Raw genomic sequence first — 23,924 nt, 5'->3', positions numbered from 1 at the left:
GTCAAAGACCAGTTCACAAGCAACCGGAAACACGTCTGAACTGTAGGACAGGTCAAGACGCACTGATCGTAACTGAATTTGTCGTTAACTGTGCGAAGCGGGGAAGGGCTGTATTAGTTCCTGAAAAAAACAGAGAAGTCAGACTCAATCTAATTCCACTATTATATCAAAATAGAGCGGTATAACTATATCGAACAACAGGATAGAATCTTAACTTTTTTTGAATGCGAACCAACTCGGGTGAATATAAAGTAGATAGAGCGGTCCGCAAACCCCCTTATTATTGATAATTTCGTATCATTGTTTTGAACGATTTAGCCGACTTCTCAGCACTGTTTTGAACGATTTAGCCACCTTCTCGACACTTTTGGCATAGTTAAAAATACCATCTTCATTCAATCGGAAACTGAATACCTTTTAACATGTTGTTTAGTCGCATCTTGTTAGATACAACACATAATTTTAGAACGGTACATATTATGTAGCTCGTCTTTTTATGCGGTATCCAAGCGGGTTTCATTATTGATAACGTTGTAATTTTTCGTTACATTTCATACTGTTACTTTCAATGACTTCGTTATTATTGAATGAGTGAAGGTTTTACGAAAAGTGTTTATTTAACCATTTTTATAGGTTTACAATGCCATATGGATGGATGTCATCAGAGTATACACGGTAACGTCGATGAGTTGAAGAAGCATTTGAGGATGATTCATCATTTACCCACAAGCAAAAAATCTGCAATCCCATATAAATGCTTACATGATCTAAAGAAACATAATTTAAGACATCATCCATTTGCGAAAATGAGCAATTCACATATTGATTCTGAGTCGGACATTGAGAATGTTGTTTCTTGTCCATCTGTTCAAATAAGCCCACCCAACATTTTACCTGAGAATTGTGGCATAAAAATCCTTTTTTTCTATCAGGAGCCGGTGTCGTTTGGTGACATGTCAAATGCTATAATACGGTTAATTACTGAGCTCCGATGTGGTGTGGCCCTTCCAGAGAAAAAAATTCAAATGATTATTGATATGTTTACATCCGGATTAAATTGGAGTCAGAAATTCATCATGTCATTGGTGAAGGAATACTTTCAAAATAAGCGATACTTATTCGATGAAAACGAAACATTAGATTTCATCCAACTCATCAACTCGTTGTACCACCAGAAGCTGATGCTTCATTTCTCAGCTTCAAGGCAGGCTGTCCAGTTCCAGAAGCAGTTGAGACAGTTGTGGGCCAACGAAAAATAATAAAGCGTTCAATAACGAGTCGAGCGCGTGGTCGAAAATATCAACAAATAGCTAAAAACAACAGCTTGTTTTTCGAATCTAAAATCCAGAAAGACACATTTCACTATATTCCAGTGTTAAAAACATTAAGGTCACGGATGTCTAACCCAGCGGCTCGAAAGATGATTAAAAATGAAGAAATAAGTCCGGAAGGCACTCTTCAATCATTCAAGGATGGGGCACACAGTTTGCACAGCATTCTTTTTTGATTAAATACCCACAGGCCTTGTGACTCTCGTTCCATATTGACGAAGGCGAATACCTCAATCCTTTGGGTTCCAGAAAAGGAAAGAATAAACTTACTAACATTTGTTTTAAGGTGCAAAATTTTAATCCTCGCATCAATTTTTCACTAGACAGAATTTATATTGCATTGATGGTCGAGTCAAGCGTTCCAAAGAGATATGGATACAAGCGCATTTTGCAGCCGTTGATTAAAGATTTATTATTATTGGAATCAAATGAGGGTGTCAAGGTAAAAACAGAGTCCGTGTTTTGGATTATGCGAGCAGTGCTGGTTAGTTTGCTGGGTGACACTCGAGCTGTCCATGATATTTTTGGAATTTTAGGTCCTGCAGCTGACTATTTTTGTCGTATGTGCAAAATTACGAGAGGCAACTTGATGGATGGAAAGTTCGAGGATATTTTTGTGCACAGGACTGCAGAATCCGTTGAAAATGAGTTGATTTCTATACAGTGCAAACAAATTTTACCGTCACAATGTGGACTGAAAGCAGTTTGTTCACTGTACCAGCTTGAGTATTTGCTTCGACCCAATGCACGATCTCCTTGAGGAAGTGTTCTCGATGATGATAAAAAAAATATGGATGTTACTGTCAATGAATGCAAACTACTCACCGATGAAGAAGTGAATAATCTGATAGACTGCTTTGATTATAGGCAAACTGAGGTTTCTGAAAAACCTTCGGCCAATTTTTCAAGTGCGCAGCTTAAGTCAAACAGTAACGCGATCAGTCGGTCTGCGTCTCAGTGTTGGTTGCTGTTGCGTTCATTTCCTTTCGTTTTTAGTGCAGGGCTACTAGCGAGTCACTTTTTAGTCACTTTGTCACTATTTTGAGCCTAGTCACTAAAAAGTCACTATTTACGCTAAAAAGTCACTAAAGTCACTATTTTAACTTATTAACTCTTGTTGTATTGCAACATACTTTAGAAAGCTTTCTTCTCGTTTACAGAATATTTGGACAGTTCGGTTTGTAAGGCATTTTTGTTAATTTTTCCATCATAGAAGTTTCATGCCAATGGCAATGTTTTCGAATTTCTCATTGAAGTGAACAGTGCAGAATAGTTACGAACGAATTGTCTAAGAGCTGCACTGCCGGTACCCGGATAACTGTCCCATAATGAACAACAACATGTTGAGAAAATGGCGATTTAATGTTGTCCGTGAAGTTTCGGATTTCCAGCTATTTTAAGCAATTACATCCAGAACCAATGATCATAACAGTTTCATGGCACCACAAGTTTAACGTTGAGAACAAAAAACCTTGGGTGAAATTGGTTTTACGTTATATAACTTAAAAAAAAAAGACAAAATATGACAAAATATGCGGGTATAGTCTAGTCTAGTCTACACTAACACAGCCAGTACTTGAAGGGATCCTGAAAAAAGGTATCCACCATTTTAAAAATGGTTTCCATACATTTTTCTTGTCAACGGCCAGGCCTACTGTGTAGCGCAATATAATACAATGTAATCTAAGAACGGGGACAATCCGTACCAACCGATCCGTATATAAGAAGCAATATACCTTATTCGTTGTGAGTGATAAATCTAAGAAAGTGCATTCCATTGTTGACCAATCTCCTGGGATGGAACATAGGTATTAGGGTGGGGAAAAGAGATCGATTTTCCAGAACCAGGTTTTTTTGGTTCCTTTTTGGGCCCCAAACAACCCTAAACTTACCGGAAGTCGATTGGTTTTGTCTCCGCTTGGCGCATTGCATTTCAAATTTGTATGAAAATTTATATGGGAAAACCTACTTTTTTGCATTTACCTTTCTACATTATGTTAAAGTATAGTATTTTAGATGCCCAACAACTTTGTAGAAGACACAAAAGAGCTAGTATGTTCCTAAAAAGAGCTATAGCTGATCAAAGTTGAGTATGTCGATTTAAATGCAGAAAATCTTCTTTTCTGCCAACATTACCAATGTACCGGCGTCAGTAGGATTCCCATCAGAAATAACCTGTCGTAACGAGTTTATACACTCAGCTGGACCAAGCAAACAAATTTAGGTCAATATTCTAGCCGTAGGTAGAATCTACGATGTGTTTCAGAGGTTACTTCCGATGGAAATCTGACTAACGCCGGTACGCTGGCAGTGTTGACAGAAAAAATGATTTGCAACATACATTTCAACATATTCAACTTTGAACAGCTCTAATATTTTTCGGGGCACCCTAGCTTTTTAGTGTCTTCGGCCAAGTTGTGAGGCATTAAAAACCTACCATTTGAAGTCATGAAACCTATGGTTTATGGCATTTTGAGCTCTTTAGAATGAAAAATGCAAAAAAGTTGGTTTTCCCATACAAAACCAATCGACTTCAGATGAATTTAGGGTTGTTTAGGGCTCCAAATAGAACCAAAAAAACTTGGTTCTGGCTTTCTGCTATCAAGTTACGTTTTTTTCATATAACGATTCCCCACCCTAATAGGTATTTCCTCCTAATGCTCGGGTTTCGAACCAAGGATATAGCGCCTTTACTCGCTTCAATTGTTACGGTTGGAACTTGAGTACTGCCTCTAGTCCTAGCATTTTTAGCTTATGGTTATAGCGCCATTACTCGCTCTCAAGCACAAGACACTCTTAATGGGACAAAATATGCGGGTATATTTCAAAAGTATTCGCAGATTTTGTCCCATCACATATAAATACAACCAGCAAGCGGCAGTATCATCGGCAACGTAGATTGTACTACAAAAAACAACATTAGTCTTGTTAATTAAATGACATTCTTCTATCTGCCTGAACTAATCCGATATACACTAATCTGGGGCAAGATTATATGTTCGCAGTTTGTACCACTATGCAGTGGGACTGTAATGCGGGTACTTTCAATATGGGGCAAACACAACTTGGTATTTTTTCCATGTTTTTCCATACAAAAGTATCAATTTTAATTTTTTTTTTCGGAAAATATGATAACAATTAAGTCGATTTCCGATTATAACTCAAAAGTGACCAAAATCAGTATGGGACAGTTAGGCGGGTACCGGCAGTGCAAGAGAATGTGAAGGTTTATTCTACAAGCTACTCGCGTCTCTAATCAGTATTGTGCGTGAAATTACGTTTGTAGTTTGATTTACTTGTCTCAAATCAACTGTTCCTCCTGGTTGAAGTGGATTCAAAAATTTAGGTCTTAATTCGTAGATTTTGCTTTCAATCATCCGAACCTACCGATGGAAAATCATTGATGGAAAATCATTGATGGAACAAACAGACTAAGTATTGTTTTTGCAGATTTTCGGAACGAACAATGCTATTTTTAATACATTTTGAAAAACCCCTCCCTTGGTTAGTTTAGCCAACTCCAAATGCTTTTCGAAGCTGTCACAGGCGGCACGGATTCCCAGATTTCATCCCAGGTTTTCTGGATAACCGCTTTAAAAGTTGGAGATTTTGTAAAAAGGTTTATTGAGTTGAGATCAGGTGAACTTAACGGCAATTTATTTCTATCCAAAAGTCCCTCAAATTGTCCCAATATCAACCTTGAGTCAAGTTCGCAGTATGCGCTGATGCACCGTCTTGCTGGAACATATAGTGATTAGCTCTGACGGGTTTTCGAAGACACGGGGTAACGTTTTTTCCAAAACTACCGTTTTTTAAAAAGCAGCATTAAATTCGGCGTCTTTGTAAATGAAAATCAGAGGAAGTTTACTCGCTTGCAAATTGCTCCCGAGACCATCACTAAGGCTGTACTCTGCAATCGAGGAACACTCCTTCAGAACTTTGAATTGTTGTCTCTTGCTGCTGCCCACATTCGATTGTTTTGTGTAACCAGTCACACTCCAGGACAAATAGTCTCTCATCAGTAACAATGAACTCGCGAACAGCGAGCTGTGAAAGTATCATTTTTACTCTATCGAGCCTCTTTTTCTAAAAGAATCGGCCAAAATATTGTGTACCGATTCAATAGATATACTCAGATGGGTGGGAATTACAAACTGAACGTTATCATTTCGCCGGACACGCTTCCTCATAACAGTCACAATTTTACGACTTGCGGTATCCTTGCAGATCGTGGCCGACAGAATTTTCAACGATCCCCCAAAGAGAATGTCTCCTTGTATTCTACGATGGTTTAATAAACGAAATCTCGCCTAGCTTCACACGATTTGAGATGTTTGAATATTGTGCAAGGACAGTCACTGACCAAAAACCGTTTAACTACGACTTTCCGGATTTGTTACATCGCACATCAAGAACTAAATAAAACTGACAGACCACCAACACACCAATGCGTATTCGAGAGTGCATACATTCTTTCACGTACTTTCATTAACACTTATAACTCGAAAACTTGTATTCGAATATATTGAACAAGGTGTTATTACTACTTCTAAGTAGTTCGTTCCGAGTCGAACAACCAAGCGCATCGGTTGTGTTTATCGGTCGTCTCGATATATTTCCAAAAAGTAATCGAACAAAAGGCATCGCCTGCCCGGTCCCGGTCTAACGAGTGCTGTGCGTGCAGTGCAAAATAATTCCGCTTTGAAGGTCATCCGCTATTGTTTGCTTTGTTGCTGCGTAGCTGCGCCGCCGCTGCTGAACCGAACGTTTCGGTGTTTAGCTGTGTTGAAGACAACCAGAGCTACAAACAAAGAAGAAAGTGTAAATCCGGACAGCTGCCGGCTGCCGGCTGCTGCACTCAACGATTGCGTGACCACATTGTCGAAGACAACTGGAGCATCGCTTGAAATCAAAGAAAAGGTACGTGTTTCTTGTCGGTGTTAGGGCGCTAGCCTTAGCACAATGGAAGTGGATACCTCACTCCCCGATTCTCCAACACCGAACCCTCCTGACCCTGTCCCTCCTGCTTCTTCCCCCGCTGTCCACTCTTCAGTTCCCCTTCGTGCCAGGCTCTACCTTGACGAAACAGCAGGTTCACGTTTCGTTGTATATTTCCGGCCAAAAGCAGAACCTAAGTCGAAATCCCTGAACATTATACAAATTTCGAAAGACCTGACGTCACGCTTCAAGGCTGTGACTGAAATAATCAAGGTTAGACCAAACAAGCTCCGTGTTGTGGTCAATGACCTGAAACAGGCCAACGATATAGCTCGTTTCGAGCTCTTTACTCGGGAGTATCGCGTATACATACCGGCCCGAGACGTGGAGATCGACGGCGTCGTGACCGATCCGAGTTTTTCCGTCGAGTGCCTCTTGAAGGATACTGTAGGCTGTTTTAAAAACAGCAGCCTTCCTGAGGTTAAAGTATTAGAGGTTAAACAATTGCGATCTGTGTCGCTCGTCGGCGACAAAAAAGTATACACTCCGTCAGAGTCGTTTCGTGTCACGTTCGCCGGGTCTGCATTGCCGAGCCACGTCTTGATCCACCGGGTTCGTCTTCCTGTGCGCTTATTTGTGCCCCGTTTAATGAACTGCACCAATTGCAAGCAGTTAGGTCACACAGCCGCCTACTGTTGCAATAAGGCACGGTGCGGTAAGTGTGGAGAGAACCATGCCGACGATTCCTGTAGTGCGAATGCTGAAAATTGTATCCACTGCGGGGAGAATCAGCATGAGCTCTCCACATGCGCGGTGTACATGCAGCGCAAGGATAAATTAAAACGGTCTCTCAAAGAGCGTTCAAAGCGTTCTTACGCTGATATGCTCAAGAAGACCACGACCACTTCTACCATAACAGCGAACTCCTTTGATCTGTTGTCTTCAGATGAAACCGACTCTGACGAACCACTAGAGGGAACTTCTTTTGCCAATCTTGGGGAGTCTAGAAAGAGGAAAAATCTTTCCTCCCCTAAGCTGCCTAGAAAAGGTCCTAAGATTTCCCAAAGTGGAAAGAACAGTACAACCAAAACTAAAGGTACTACGGAAAACCCGAAGCAAATCCCTCCTGGGCTTGGCAATTTAAAGTCTCAGAAGGAGTTCCCAGCACTTCCAGGAATATCTAAAACCCCAGTTGCTCCTTTTGCACATCCAGTTGACAAACAAATGCTGGATTGGTGAATTTTTCTAATATTGTGGACTGGATTTTCGAAAATTTCAATATAACAGATCCAATTAAAAACTTTCTTACAGCGCTCCTCCCAACAGTTAGATCATTTTTGAAGCAGTTGACTGTCCAATGGCCCCTCCTTGCAGCGATCGTATCCTTCGATGGCTAATTCAACTGCTAATTTGAAGGATTCTATCTCTGTCTTACAGTGGAATTGCAGAAGTATTTTACCAAAAATCGATTCATTCAAAGTTTTGATAAATAAAAACATGATGCCTTTTCCCTTTGCGAAACTTGGCTTACTTCGAATACTGGTCTTAACTTCCATGATTTTAATATTATTCGCCTTGATCGAGACACCCCATATGGAGGAGTACTTTTAGGGATTAAAAAGTGCTATTCTTTCTATCGTATTAACCTCCCCTCGATTCCAGGCATCGAAGTTGTCGCATGTCAAATGACAATACAAGGTAAAGAGCTTTGTATTGCCTCAATATATATTCCTCCCAGAGCACAGGTTGGGCAACGGCTGCTCTTTGATTTAATAGAACTTCTTCCCTCGCCACGTTTAATTTTGGGAGACTTCAACTCTCATGGTGTGGCTTGGGGTTCCTCTTACAATGATAACCGCTCCTCTTTAATCTATAACCTTTGCGATGACTTCGACATGAATATTTTAAACAACGGTGAAATGACACGTACCCCGAAACCTCCAGCGCGCCCAAGCGCTTTGGATCTATCCTTATGTTCGACGTCGCTACGGTTGGATTGCACATGGAAGGTAATCCTCGATCCTCACGGTAGCGACCATTTGCCTATTCTTATTTCAATTACTAACGGGTCAACTCGCATGCGACCAATTGACATTCCGTTTGACCTCACACGGAATGTCGATTGGAAGTTATACGAGGAAATGATTTCAAAAGCGGTCGAGTCGAGTGCTCCGATGTCTACACGCAAAGATCCGACGCGTTTTGGCCTTCCAGAAGGGAGGTATACCTGGCGACTATTTACGGTATTCGGAGCTTGATACCAAGCTTAAAAGCTTGGCTAAAGCAATGAAACGCGGATATTGGCGTCGGTTCGTGAACGAGACGTCGAGGGAGACATCGATGAGCACTCTTTGGAACACAGCCCGAAGCATGCGGAACCGCGTAACGGTCAACGAAAGCGATGAGTCCTCAAGTCGGTGGATATTTGATTTTGCCAGGAAAGTATGTCCGGACTCTGTTCCTGAGCAAAACATTGTTCGCGATGCGTCTCCGGGCCACGACGCGATAGAATCACCTTTTACGATGGCAGAATTTTCAGTTGCCCTCCTGTCCTGTAATAATAACGCGCCTGGGTTAGATAGAATCAAACTCAACTTGTTGAAGAATCTACCCGGCAATGCCAAGAGGCGCTTGTTGAGCTTGTTCAATAAGTTCCTGGAGCAAAACATTGTACCGCAGGATTGGAGGCAAGTGAAGGTGATCGCCATCCAAAAACCAGGAAAACCAGCTTCTGATCACAACTCTTATAGACCGATTGCAATCCTGTATCCGGAAATTGATGGAAAAAATGATACTCCGTCGCTTAGACCACTGGGTCGAATCAAATGGTCTACTATCAGATACTCAGTTTGGCTTCCGCCGTGCCAAAGGGACGAATGATTGTCTTGCGTTGCTTTCAACAGATATTCAGTTGGCGTATGCTCGCAAAGAACAAATGGCGTCTGCGTTCTTGGACATTAAGGGGGCTTTTGATTCCGTTTCTATTGACATTCTTTCGGGTAAACTTCACCGACAAGGATTTTCTCCAATTTTGAACAATTTTTTGCACAATTTGTTGTCCGAAAAGCACATGCATTTTACGCATGGCGATTTGGCAACTTTTCGCATTAGCTACATGGGTCTTCCCCAGGGCTCATGTTTAAGCCCTCTTATTTACAACTTTTATGTAAATGACATCGACGAATGTCTGGTAAATTCATGCACGATAAGACAATTTGCAGACGACAGTGTAATCTCTGTTACAGGAGCCAAAGCTGCCGATTTGCAAGGACCATTGCAAGATACCTTGGACAATTTGTCTGCTTGGGCTTTACAGCTAGGTATCGAATTCTCTCCGGAGAAGACTGAGATAGTAGTTTTTTCTAGGAAGCATGAACCTGCTCAGCTTCAAACACAGTTAATGGGTAAAACGATTTCTCAGGTTTTGGTACACAAATATCTTGGTGTCTGGTTCGACTCTAACGACACCTGGCGTTATCACGTGAGGTATCTGATGAAAAAATGTCAACAAAGAGTGAATTTTCTTCGTACAATAACCGTACAATGGTGGGGAGCCCACCCAGGAGACCTTATAAGGCTTTACCAAACAACGATATTGTCTGTAATTGAATACGGGTGTTTCTGCTTCCGCTCCGCAGCAAACACACATTTGATCAAACTGGAGCGAATACAATATCGTTGTTTGCGTATCGCCTTAGGATGCATGCAGTCGACCCATACGATGAGTCTGGAGGTCTTAGCTGGAGTTCTACCATTGAAAAACCGCTTCTGGAGCCTCTCTTCTCGTATTCTTATTAAATGTGAGGTCTTGAACCGTCCTGTGATTGAAAATTTTGAAAGGTTAATCGAACTCAATTCTCAAACCCGTTTTATGACATTGTATTTCAATCACATGTCTCAGAATATTAACCCTTCTCCGAATATCCCAAATCCGGTCAACTTATTAAATACTTCTGATTCTACTGTGTTCTTCGATACATCCATGATAGAAGAAATTCGTGGAATCTCGGATCATTTACGCGTGCAGCAGATCCCTAAAAATTTTTTCAATATATCCACGATTATCAGACGACCATTGAACAACAAAACACTGATTGGAAAATCCATGCTAGTTTTAAGTTAGACTTAATTTCATTTAATTAATCATTTTTAAAATATTTGCTTAAGTTTTCATGTCATCAGATATAATTGGCGCCGTTAAACATTAATTTGTATTTGTGCCGTGTCAAATAAATGTTATGTGAAGAAAAAAAAAATAATTCTAAGTAACTTTGTTAAAAATCTTTTTTGTAGACATTAAATTTGGTTTCCAAAAACAGCCTTTTCGTTCTATTTTTTTAATCCAAATTTAAAAAACAAAGTTTTCTTCGGTAACTTTAATCAAAAATACGCCAATTTTGACGAAAAAACATTGTCGATATATTGTACAGATGAACTCTTCACTATTTCTATTTTAAAAATAGGCCCTTTTGATATATTGTTGTCTCCGTTTAGGGCAAACATAAATAATATTTTTTGGTAACATATGAAAGAACAAACATTGTATAAATATTGTGAAGAAATACGCGTATATTGTTTGTATGTGAAACTAACGCCATTTCGGGATTCAAATATTGATAATATAATATATGTAGCTTATCCAGGCACTAAGAAGAAATATTCAAATAATCAGGCCACGACGTGTAAATGGTAAACTAATCCCAAGTTGCTATATGCGTGGTTCCTTGTGTAACTTCACTAGCTCAGATCCATCACGGGAAGCAACTACGAAATGTGCGGCCGTCAAGCTCAAGCTCAACGATCAGGCCACGAAGTGTACAATTAAATGAATGTTTCAATTACCTTGTGGAGAAAATAAAAGGAGAAACCGCACAATGGTTTTCAATAGTCGTATATGGTTGTTGTGCGACTTTTAGCTTAGATAACAGTTGAATGTTCTATCAATTTAAAAATTCAAGTATGGATACATATAATGTTGTAACTGGTTTAAGAGCTTTATTACATTATATATAAAAGATATTCAACAAGACAAACATAATTAGTGATAACAACTGTTGTGTGTGTGTGTGTGTGTTTTCACAATTCATCTCCCACTGGCCGGCAGTGCTTTTATGGAAAAACCTATCTGCATCTATTTCTATTTAAAGCTGATTTTTTTATTGATTTTTTAATATTTTACATAATACAAAGATGCAAATATTTTTAAATTTATACACTTATGTTCGAGCGTCTTGATAGAAAAATTTTCACTACACTTTTCACTTTTTATTCACTTTCACTATTTAATTCTATCACTTTTTTTTTTTTTTTTTTTTGATAGTGATAGTGATAGTGATAGAATTAAATAGTGAAAGTGAATAAAAAGTGAAAAGTGTAGTCAAATATTTTTAGCCCTGGAGATGAAAGGTGACAGCTCTAGTGTTCATCCAACGACCCGTTTCAAGAGTGCCTGGTAATACACGTACATTCCGAGATTGTCTTCATAAACACTAAGCCCCGCATGAATACGTTGTTCTATCTATTGGACATAACATTGTATTCACACTTCCAGACTAATTTACATTAGCGGCTCGTATTTAATATTACTTGATAATACAGTTACAGTTCAGAACGATCTTACCAACGTCTTCTTAAAGAAATTCTTCGCTATTAGTGTACAGATTCGAATCTGCCCACGTTTTCCATGGCAGCTAGTTCGTTTACCCGCCACCGAACGGCGGTGGCGCTGCGAACGTATTAAATTTTACTTGGTCGATGAGTTTTGTGGCTGGTTCAAGTGCTCCTCAAAAACAAAACACTTCGAAAATATAGCGATACCTATCCTGCACAGAGCGGTCCGTTGATGCTCTTCTTCACTTTTCTAGATATCAGAGGAACCGGAATTTCGCGATTTCACCAATTACTTCATTTGTATTCCGCGGGAAACTGCCTTTATCACTAAAATTTTACGTTGAGGTAGAACGCGCACAACACTCAGTTGGCCTTGTTCAAATCAAATGAATGAAAAACTATTCTCTAAAACTGGTTTTAGTTCATTATTTCTTGGAAAAAAATTTAGCAAGCCACTGACTGACTGTCACTTCAAAATCCACGAAAAAATATATAAATTTAAATTGGTTCCAAGTTATACTCAGCCGTTCCGATTCCTTGTAGGAGCCTATGACCACTGCTACCATTAGTTAGATATATTGTGGCCGTTCCGATGTTGAACGAAGTTTCTTCACTGCCATCATCTGCTGGCTAGTGCAAACGCATTCACTCCATGTCACATATACACATAACACACAGTGATAAATAGCAAACGGATGGCGTAGCACCACTCGATGCTGCAATTTTTTCGACCGATGCTCACGGTACCACCGTGAAAGAGTGAATGTTTCGTAGCACAAAGAATACAGCTATACGTGAGTTTCCTCAAAACACTTGTAAATTTCGAATATGAACTCACTTCGCGATAACACTAATACCTTACACGAAATACCATATTGACCATATTAAGCAAATTTTATTCCGAAATATCACGCGAGCGAAAATATTGACGTCCGTTTCCTGCCATGGCTTGCTTCTATCCTCTTCTTTCGACAAATTTAAACGTTTATCAAAAAACGATTGTCAACGACCGGGAAATTTAATAACGAACATTTAAAAGCAAGATGAAGAAAATCGGTTCAGTAGTTTGACTGCAATCGTACGGCAAAGTCATTTCTTCAGAAATCTAATTAGTGATAACAACTGTTATGCAAAAACTATTATTTAATGTTTAGTTTTCTTCGTTTTGAAAGTTTTTTTTGTTTTTTTTTCCCTCCGAATTTTTTGCTTTAGAGTTCTAATCTTCGTATTAATCACTTGCAGCTTTGCTTTAACCAGCATATTTATGTATTTACTAGCTGACCCGGCAAACTTCGTCTCGCCTATTTTTGTGTTTAATTTGATAATTTCAACATTCCAAATTCATTGATTTGTTGCGGTTTGTTTATATCGTTTGAAATTATTGGTTTTATCGGAATGACAACATCCTCGACTTTTGCCTTTAGTACATCACCTCTATTCCGAAAACGCTCATATTGGGTGGTATTCAGTTATTTTCGTTGTTTTCCAGAAACTGAAAGTGGTCATCTTCGAATTCAAGATGGTCCAGGGTCAATGCTTGGCTTCTATACATTATTTCGATTACGGAATTATTCATATGCAGTAGTATTCGGCTGTTTCCCAGAAGTTGCCATCTTACAATTCAAAATGGTGTCTGAGGTCAATTTTTAGCTCCATGCATCATTCTGGTTAAAGAAACACTCATATGTATTGGGTGGTATTTGGTCACTTTAGGCTATTTTCCAGAAACCGGAAGTCACCACCCTGGATTTTAAAATGCTATTGTGTAGGTATATAACCTACCAGGGAATTCTTCTACTAAGTATCCCTGTACGCGCATTTGGCGCGGAATTAATACACAAGATAACGGTGGACTAACTGACTTTATTTTCGTACATCACTACTTAAATATACCCTACCGGTAACTCAGAGAGAGAGACTTTCTCCACTCTCTGTTTACCTTACTAATCTCTTAACCTAATCTAGTACTGCTAAAGTACAGGCGGCGTTTTGTTTATAACACAAAACTTGTTTATTTTGGTCGAGTTTGTTTGCCGGTGGCACAGCAGAAGGCTGCGCGAAGTTCTTTGCCACCTATGGCATAATCTGTTGATACATAGAGTGTTGACAGAGTCGTTCGCGGTCCTCTGTCAAGGGAACCAAATGTTTCGCCTGACTAAAGCATAGCAGAAGGCTATGCCCTCCTAGGAACAAAATTAAATATTAATTATAAGGCTCGTGACGGAGCATTGGGTTCTTCGCAGGGTGTGACGTCACATCTGCCACCCCGCCTAGTTGGCCATTATCTAGAAGAGACAATGGTCACACGGTCTGTTCTGATGGCCGATAGGTGTGTTTTTTTCTTTTTTTTTTTTATTGCAATTATTTTTCTATTACAATTATTCTAGTTTTTATGCAACTATATACACCGTTGGTTTTTTATAATATGTTTTTTTTTTCTCTGGCCAATGAAATTTTTTTTTTTTGACATGTAGCACCGTTTGAGTTTACATTATCATACATGACAATTTCCTTATTTAAAATTAACAATTGCTTGCTCGCCTGATGCGCTGCGTCGTGAAGATATCTGCTGTTTAGCTGTCGTGTTCAAGCGCCGGGTTGCAGAGGGTTTGAAACGGGAGGGTGCGTCTGGCAGTAGAGGTTCTCATCGGTTGGTTGTGGTGCAAACTCATCTCTAAGGCTTCATCGGGTTATTTACACTAGTTCAACGATTACCATTGCATTTTAATTAAGACTGCAGTTTAGCTGGTTGTTTTACGATTGTTCAGAGTGTGTTGTTGAACTTCAATGTTGGGTTAGCCGTGTCCCTTTGGCATAGATCGGCTGTATTTTTGTTTGGCTTATAGTATTGTTATGCGCCGTGTGGCGAAAAGTTTTGCGATTGCCACTGGCTCTGTTGCATAATGCAGTCACTTGGTTTATCATCTTTAACTGTCTGCGCGGGGTGTCCAATTACCCGCTAGCATGTGTGCACATTTTCAAAGCGTAGTGCGTAAAGACCATAGTTGATTAAACACGAGCAAAATTTTATAGCGTCATTTTGCTTGTTTGGCTTTGACCTCGAATCCTCATTTGTGGAAGTCAATAACTCTCAATGAGTAATATATATTTGGAACAAATTATTACGCCCTTCGCTGTGTAGTTTGCTGTATTCGTCTTCGCGCTGAAGTCTCGATTCTGGCTTGAGCCGCATTGATTGAGTTCTGTTGCACATCTGACCTCTTCAGGGATCAAAAACTGGATACTGCTCGTCTCCTCTTGGTAATAACGTTTGGCTTTACCTCCATCTCGACCATAGACACCCGCCGTTCAACTCCCCGCACAACCGTCTGCTTCCCTTTTCGCGTCATACTGGGCATTATGGTATGCCCCCATCTCAGCATCCGTTGTAATCACCTCGGTCGTCTTCGAGGATCGGGAACTCGTCTCATTGTCAATTCTTAGATGCTAGCTGCCCTACTTAGCAAGTGGTGCATATATTTTTTTGCCATTCTTTCATCAATTTTTTTTTTCGTTAATTTTTTCCACTTGCTGTTTAAAATTAATTTCACACGCGTACGGGCTCTTATGTTCTATTATATCTTCTAATCTTCTACTTAAACACTATGCCCGTTTTTCTTTTTCTTCGGTTAACATAATTTTTCTTTTCCTACTAAAGTGTACAATATATTTTTCTCTTGATTATATCGGATGCTATTGGTTAATCAACGTCTACATTATTCATTCTCAACGAATTTTTACTTCACAATTATTTTTTTTCACTTGAACTCAATCCGATTTACAAAAAAAAAAAAATTTCTAATTCTTGTGCGTTTTTTTTTTCTTTGTCAACCTCTGTTGCCCGTCGTGGCTCTTTTTCTTCTCATTAGGTGTGTTTTTTTTTGTCAACCTCTGTTGCCCGTCGTGGCTCTTTTTCTTTTCATTAAAACATTTCTCTTTCTCATAGCAACTCTTTCTTTTCTTTTATCGGATTTACAATTCTTTTATCCGATTTACAAAAACTCTGTAGGCCACTTTAATTATGATACTGCTGTCTCAGTCCGTCATACTTACGTTCTACTTACACTTCGCCTGATATGCAGTAGTCTGCATAATACCTCTCCCCCTACCCTTCGAAGGTGCGTCTACCTGTTGCTAATGATTCCTGAAAGATAAGAAGGTTAGAAAATAAAAGAAAAAATTTCGCACTTCCATTCATACTGGGTTGACAACTCCCTTGTCCGTTCACCTGATACGCATTCATCTCAATCGTCCCGGGTAGTCACTCCCGTTGTTTCCACTCGCCCAATCTTAACTTACAATAGATAGGTGGAATCTTTTAACGCCAGTAGTCCCCTCGTCTGGAAGGTTTAGCCTTCTTGTCCAAAGGCTCTCCTAGTTTTATTGTCGTTCGTTATTTAGGTCATCTCCAATACTTCATTAATCGGTTTTCTGCTCTCATTGGGCCATTAGCCATTTTTAATTAATCAAACCCCGTTCTCATACTCACTATATATTTTTCCCATGTTAACATTTGCATTTTGACAAACAAATGCTGTTCTAAATTCTTTTAACTCCTTACAATCACCCTCATTGTTACTTCCCGTCCGTCTTTTATCGGGCCATTGGCCATTTTTTCCTACGTCTGCCTCGCACTAACGGGGTCATCTGTACTCTGTGAATCTATCCCATGTTAAATTCGCATTTTATGTAAAAACGTTCCCTGTGTATTATTTACTTCTGTTTTCTGTGTTCCCACACGATAGGTTATTTTTTTTTGTCTATAAATTCAACCACGTCTTCCCCCAAGTAAACGTCACGCCCTTTTGACACTTGTCCATCAAAGGCTTTCCATAATATCGGCGACTATTCATATTTCTTCACGTCATTTTATTTCAGTATACTTTTTCATACAGCTTTAGGTGCTTGCTACTATAACCTATTTTATTTCATTTTATTTCATAACATAGTTTAAGTTCGTATAATCAGTCATAATATCGTTTAAGTCGGTTATTATGAACTTTCTCTAAACGGTTTCCGTTTTTGATTACTGTGGTCATTTCACTTGGGAATTCCACTACTTCATAAGGTCCTCTCCACATATTCTGGAGCTTTTGACCTGATCCTGTCGGGACTGATTTCACTAAAACTAAATCGCCATACATGGGCTGCCATTCATTTGCCTTTCTGTCATAAACTTGCTTGCGCTTTTCTTTTGAATCCTTTAGGTTGGCCTTCGCGTTCGCGTGGAGGTCAAAAAATATTTTTTTCATCTCTTGTGTATATGTTTCATATGTCAAATTGTCCACTCCATTCCGCTTGTAAATGGAGGTGGGAATGCGTGCTGTATGTCCATACAACAATTCGAAGGGGGTGTACCCCGTTGATGAGTTTACTGAAGTATTATACTGAAACGTAAAAAATGGGAGTAAGTTATCCCACGTGTGCGGTTTTCCGCCAATAAATTGCCTTAGGTAAGTTTTTAACTCCCGATTAGATCTTTCCACCAAATTTGCTTGTGGGTGGTACGGACTCGTCGTTATTTTCTTAATTTTCAAAATTTTGCACACATCTTTCATGAGTGTGCTTACAAAATTCGCACCGTTATCTGTAACTAACTCCAACGGTACGCCAAATTTGCAAATATAATTCTCTACAAAAGTCCTCGCTACCGTCTGGCTTCCTTGGTTTTCCATAGGTGCGACAGTTAAATATCTAGTTAGGTCGTCCTGCATGACCAGACCATAACGATTTCCTAAGTCGGACTCGGGTTATACTACTATATCCATGTATAATTTCTCAAATTGCTCCGATGCGGTTGTGGTGATCTGCATCGGTATCTTGTTTGATCTTCCAATTTTGTTCTTTTGGCAGGAATCACACTGCCGAACGTAGTTCTCGATATCCCGTTTCATCGTAGCCCACGTAAAAAGTGTGCCAATTCTTTGGCGCATTCGTCGCGCTCCTACGTGCCCTCCTAAGGGTGCATCGTGAAATTCCTTAAAAAATTGTTTCCACTTGATCTGGCGCAATTACTGTACGCTCGCTATTAGCATTATATAATACTATTTGTTTTTCTAGCTTACCCGCTAGGAACTGAATCATCTGCAGAACTTCCTGTTGCTTGATTTTTCTGAATGATATTAGGTGAATGACCCCGGCTGCCTTTACTGCCGTGGGGCTCTTATTGAAGCTATCTAAAAATTGTGAAAAAAATTTCCGACAATCGATTAATGAACTTTCGCTGCCGTCTACTATGAAACCGCCCACCTTCTTGTCTTTAAATTTGAGTACACCATCCTCTACGTAGTCTTTCAATCCTTGTGACAGTTGATACAGTGTCTGAAGTTCTCTGTACGCCGTCCGACTGTTCAAAATGACAAGACGAGCTTCGATATTCCTCTCGTCCAATATTCTCTTCGAGACTTCCACCGTCTCACTTGGTATCAGGTCATTTGATAATGCCTGTGAAAAAGTCATCATATGAAATGTTGACGAGTTGTTGCTCATCCTCGTCCTCAGCGATGTCCGCAATGTCTATGGCACTCAAATCTTGTATTGTGCCGTTCAAATCATCCGAAGCGTTCTTCTGCTGCTCTAGCAGGCGTTTCTGCTGGCGCGTAATCATGGCTATCTGCCTGTGGGGTGAACTTTCTTGCCCCTGATACGTCCCATCTGATAAACGTGACAAAAAATCGGCGACTATATTTTCGCTACCCTGTTTATACCTGATGCTGCATTCCAAACCCTGCAACTTTAGTCTCAATCTTGTCAGCGTTGGAGATGTCTCTTTGAGCCTCCAAATCGCTATAAGTGGTCTGTGGTCTGTGTAAACGATAAACCTTTGACCAAAAATGTAATGTTTGAAATATTCTATGGCCCATACAATCGCCAATAGTTCCTTTTCTATGATATGATATCTGGTCTCTGCACCTACAAGTGCACGACTCGCGAACGCGATCGGCCGGTGCATGGATTTTTCATTCGACAGGACGGCTCCAATAGCATAATTGCTAGCGTCTGTCGTAATAACAAAAGTGTCTTGATAATCTGGCCGGACTAAAACTAGCTCTGTAATCAGCGCGTTTCTAAGGAATTCGAACGCTTCCTGACATTCTTTTCCCCACACAAATTTAGCGTCTTTCTTCAACAAATCATTCAGCGGCTTGCGCTTCTCCGCGATGTTGGGGATAAACTTCCCGTAAAAATTTACTGTTCCCAAAAATGACCTTATACCTTTTACGTTTGTGGGTGGCTTAAGGCTTTGAATGGCCTTAATATTTGCATTGGTGGGTTTTATGCCTTCTTCATTAACGACATGACCCAAATACTCCAGTTCCTTTTTCAAAAACTGACACTTTGATGGTTCTATTTTTAAGTTATGTTTGCGCAAAGCTTGTAATACTTTTCGCAAGTTATCATTATGGTCGGTGATAGTGTCACCGAAAACTATAATATCATCGAGGTAGACAAAAGCTTTCACGTCCCCTATCTCAAAGAGAACAGTATTCATAAGTTTTTGGAATGTTGAGGGGCTGTTCTTTAGCCCCATCGGCATCCGTGTAAATTCGAAGTGGCCTTTGGGAGTGGAAAACGCCGTCTTAGCCGCATCTCGGCGGTCTATCGGGACTTGATAGAACCCCGATTTTAAATCAATTGAGGAGAAATATTTTGCTCCTCCAACATTATCCAATATCTCATTTATAAGAGGAGTTGGGTATACAAACGGCTTGGTAACTTCGTTCAATGATCTAAAGTCTACCACAATTCTGTATCTTTTATTGCCGTCAGCATCCGTTTTTTTTGGTACACATAACACCGGTGCATTCCAGGGACTAGTGCTGGGCCTAATAATTCCCTGCACCCTCATTTCCTCGATTTCTTTATTAATGTGTCGTTTCGTGGCCTCCGGGAATCTATATTGCCGTTTATTAATAGGCACCTCCGATGAAGTTTCTATCGTGTGTACGGCGGCGTCAGTAGTAGTTAACTTGTCGCCCTCGAAAAAGAATATATCCGCATAGCTTTCGACCATATTCTTCACTGTCCTGAATTCTCTATCAGGCAAGTGCGCCAAATTCAGCACTTGCCGTAGTTTTTCAATTCTTGCATTTCCTTTTGACTCTGGTGTTAGTTTATGTTCTAATAGGTCATAGTCAAGCCTCGAGTCTAGGTCCAACTCGGGCATTATAGTATTCTTCGAGTCAAGAAAATTGTTCTTCGGCTCTTCATTTCGATATGTTTGGTGCTCTCTATTTATTTCGTTTTTGTCTACGTCAGCCTCATTGCGGGCTGTGTTGCTAGTATCTCGCAACTCGTTCTGCACCATAACTCTATTTCTGGCTGCCACATAAACATGTTGACTAAGGATTTCGTCTTTGGGCATACTCCACGGACTCAAGTCGTCCGGACTTCTGTTTCCGTGTTTCTTGAACACTATGTAATCAAAATTATTTCCTATTTGAAGCGTATACTTCTTTAAGAATTCTGCGCCGATTAATCCGTCGCTTGGCAAATTTTCTAATATATGAAATTGCGTCGGGATCAAAAAGTCTCCGACTATTAAATCCAACATAATTGTACCTGAGGTACGCACAATGTCTTGGCCGATACCTCCAAAAGTGGTTACGTCCTGTGTACTTACCGGTACATTCAAAAGATTCACAATGCGTGCATTAATTATATTCGCACATGCACCTGTATCTAAGATCAGGTTCAACGTAAACTTGACATTCTGCTTAGCCAGTAGGGTTAACATTAAGTGCCCTCTGACATCGTAATATACTCGCTTAGCCACACAAGCACTGTTGTCTCTTATGTGATTGCATGCGGTCCTCCAATCGGCTATTTCTATATTGCTGGGCTCATCGGTACATCTCCGCCAGTCAACATCTTCGCAAATTTCTGCTAAATCCTCGTTAAAATATTCCTGTGTAACAGGATCCAAAATACCTTCTTTTTGCAAATTACTACTTCTTTCATTAATGTTGGCTACCATAAGCATTTTCTGAGGCATCCGGGTATACGAATTCCTGTACCTCCTATCAGTTGGTCCATTTTGACCGTAATAATTATATTTCCAACCAGTGGCGTAGCCCCTTTGACTCCGCCGACATGAACGTGCGGTGCGATAACTGTAATTGTATCGATTACCGTCGCTAGATCTACATATATTGCCATAAATGTTTTGCTTGTAGATTATTCTATCCCTATTTTTGTGATTATAATATTCATTTCTTCCCAGGCGGCTGTTGCTACAATTAGCGTCTTCGTAATTAATTGTGAAAATATTTCTGCTACTATTAAATTGTCTAAGCGCATCGCGCTGTCTTTCGACCCATTCTAGGCCCTGTATTCTGTTTTCTATTTCCGCGATGTGATAACGCTCATGGTAGTAATCCTCTAAGTCGTCTAGCAGCTCTTCTAACTTCAATGCTCGTTTACCTTGAGCAGCTTCTTTCAATGCGGTGTCACACAAACCCGCCATAAAATGTAATCGAAGACTAACTATCATGCATGACTTCGTACAATTAGTTTCGTAGGAGTCGATTTGCTCCTTAATTTTCAATATCCTCTTTTTATAATCAGGAAAGGTCTCATTCGCCTCCTGTTTCAATGTTTCTACTTGATTTATAACTGCCTCGATGCGTATAATATCCCCAAATTCCTTTAATAAATTCTGCTTAACCTGTGGCCAAGCATTTGCGTTAATTCTATGTATTGCGGCAGCAGCTCTGCCTTTTAGTTTCAATAGAATAATATAAACCAGTGGAGCGTGTGATACTCCTTCTGGTATCTCCCTAGCAAAATGCTCGATATGGTAAACGAACGCTTCTAGTCCGTCTAGCGATCCATCAAATTCTGGGATGCACTGCATGGCATCTGCTTTTGGAAACGTGTACTCCATTATGAATATAAAATTTTATATATATTTCTTGAAAAAAAAAATAAAATAAAAGGTACTGCGGAATAAATACTATAAGGGCAGAATAAATACTACTACAATAAAAGGCTTATGTAGCCTTCTTCCTCTTTTTCCTAGGTATCACTAACGATTCTGTTGACCAGATGTGATAACGTAGCGTGACCGACTCTAATTTCTTCGTCACGCCATCAAAAAATCTGAACACCAAGTTTCGAACCATTTGGTGTTAAAGCTTCAATGTTTATTTCTGTTAATCAATCAAACATTTATTTTAATAATATTTTTACCCCAACATGCCTGAGATAAAATAGTCATTTTTTATAGTTTATTTCTGTTAATCAATCAAACAATTATTTTAATAATATTTTTACCCCAACATGCCTGAGATAAAATAGTCATTTTTTTATAGTGTAATTGAACCAATTTTACAACTAATCTAAAATTGTAAATGTTCAAATTAGATGGCGTTAAGAGCTGTTTAATAAGAATATTGCAACATCTGTCTCCTTACGGCAACATTCATCATAACATATTTTTGCTGTCTGTTAACATTTCCCCCCGGCGGATATTTAATTGTATCGCCGCGCGCGTTGCGCTTATTGATTTACTTTTTTCTTTGACCTACTAAACATTTCACCGCTACTGAATCGTTTTGCTTATGCCAGCAGCACGATCTACCAATGGCCATTAAAATTACTGCATACAAACCGCGACCTTGACCGTGCCTGGCACAGCTGATCGCAATAACACTGTAAAATACGTCACCTATTCAACCTGGTGGCATAAGAACGGGACGACAAGCATTCTAGCATATGCTACTATACTGTATAAGTAAAGACGCGATCGCAGAGGCTCTCACGCTCTTTTTATATCGCTAACGATAGCGTAGCTCCCAATTTTCATACTTGCTGTATGGCTACCAGTGGGCTAAAACTCTTTTTCAGAACAATTAAGGTGAGTTCCATGTGCGTAACTCTGTCTGTTTGCGTTCTACAATTCGTCTTTGCCATCGGTGTTGCCGCAGGCACTGCTATTTAATTAGTCAGGTCGTGCAAATGTCAACTAGTTTATTTCGCTGGTACGGAGTCACATTATTTTTGGGCGAAATGAATGAACCTTTTTTAATATAGAGAAGAAAATCAAGAACTTACCGGTTAAAATTTATCTTCCTGTTGCGAAAGATTCGTCTGGAAAAAAAAAAAAACAAATAAATCGAGTTCGCGTAATGTTAGATTTCTTCCAACACTTTTTCACACTTTTTACACACTGGTAGAGAAAATCCTTATCACACACAACAACAGCTTCGCACTTGTGTTCTTGTCCATTTTTAATAATTTTTTTACTTCGTCTTTACTCGTATTATTATTGTACAATTGTTTACTTGATCATATTATTTTTCTTCCTCTTGTTTTATGTTGCTTCTTTATCACTATAAACCACTTTTACATTTTTTTTTCTTCAAGCGCGAACCAAATTTGTTTTTAAACACTATAAAAGTTTGTAGCCAATGTTCTTCCTCACTATTTTTTTGCTGTTTTTTTCCTGTTTCGCGTGCACAATTTTTTTTCTCTAACACTTTTAGTTCTCGTTGCACAATATCCACTTTCGTTCAACGTCACACAATTTATACTTCGAACTATTTTATCGCGCTTTTTACCGTTATCGAACACTACTTATACTTAAGCTTCTTTTGACTCTTTTTTACCTCGCGTGGTCCGTTTCCTTTTCTAGAAACCAAATCCCACCGCTGTCACCACATGTGTAGGATATAACCTACCAGGGAATTCTTCTACTAAGTATCCCTGTACGCGCATTTGGCGCGGAATTAATACACAAGATAACGGTGGACTAACTGACTTTATTTTCGTACATCACTACTTAAATATACCCTACCGGTAACTCAGAGAGAGAGACTTTCTCTACTCTCTGTTTACCTTACTAATCTCTTAACCTAATCTAGTACTGCTAAAGTACAGGCGGCGTTTTGTTTATAACACAAAACTTGTTTATTTTGGTCGAGTTTGTTTGCCGATGGCACAGCAGAAGGCTGCGCGAAGTTCTTTGCCACCTATGGCATAATCTGTTGATACATAGAGTGTTGACAGAGTCGTTCGCGGTCCTCTGTCAAGGGAACCAAATGT

The sequence above is a fragment of the Wyeomyia smithii genome, chromosome 3 (genome assembly GCF_029784165.1).
Source record: "Wyeomyia smithii strain HCP4-BCI-WySm-NY-G18 chromosome 3, ASM2978416v1, whole genome shotgun sequence".
In the NCBI taxonomy this organism is placed as follows: domain Eukaryota; kingdom Metazoa; phylum Arthropoda; class Insecta; order Diptera; family Culicidae; genus Wyeomyia; species Wyeomyia smithii.
This window is presented reverse-complemented; position numbering follows the sequence as displayed.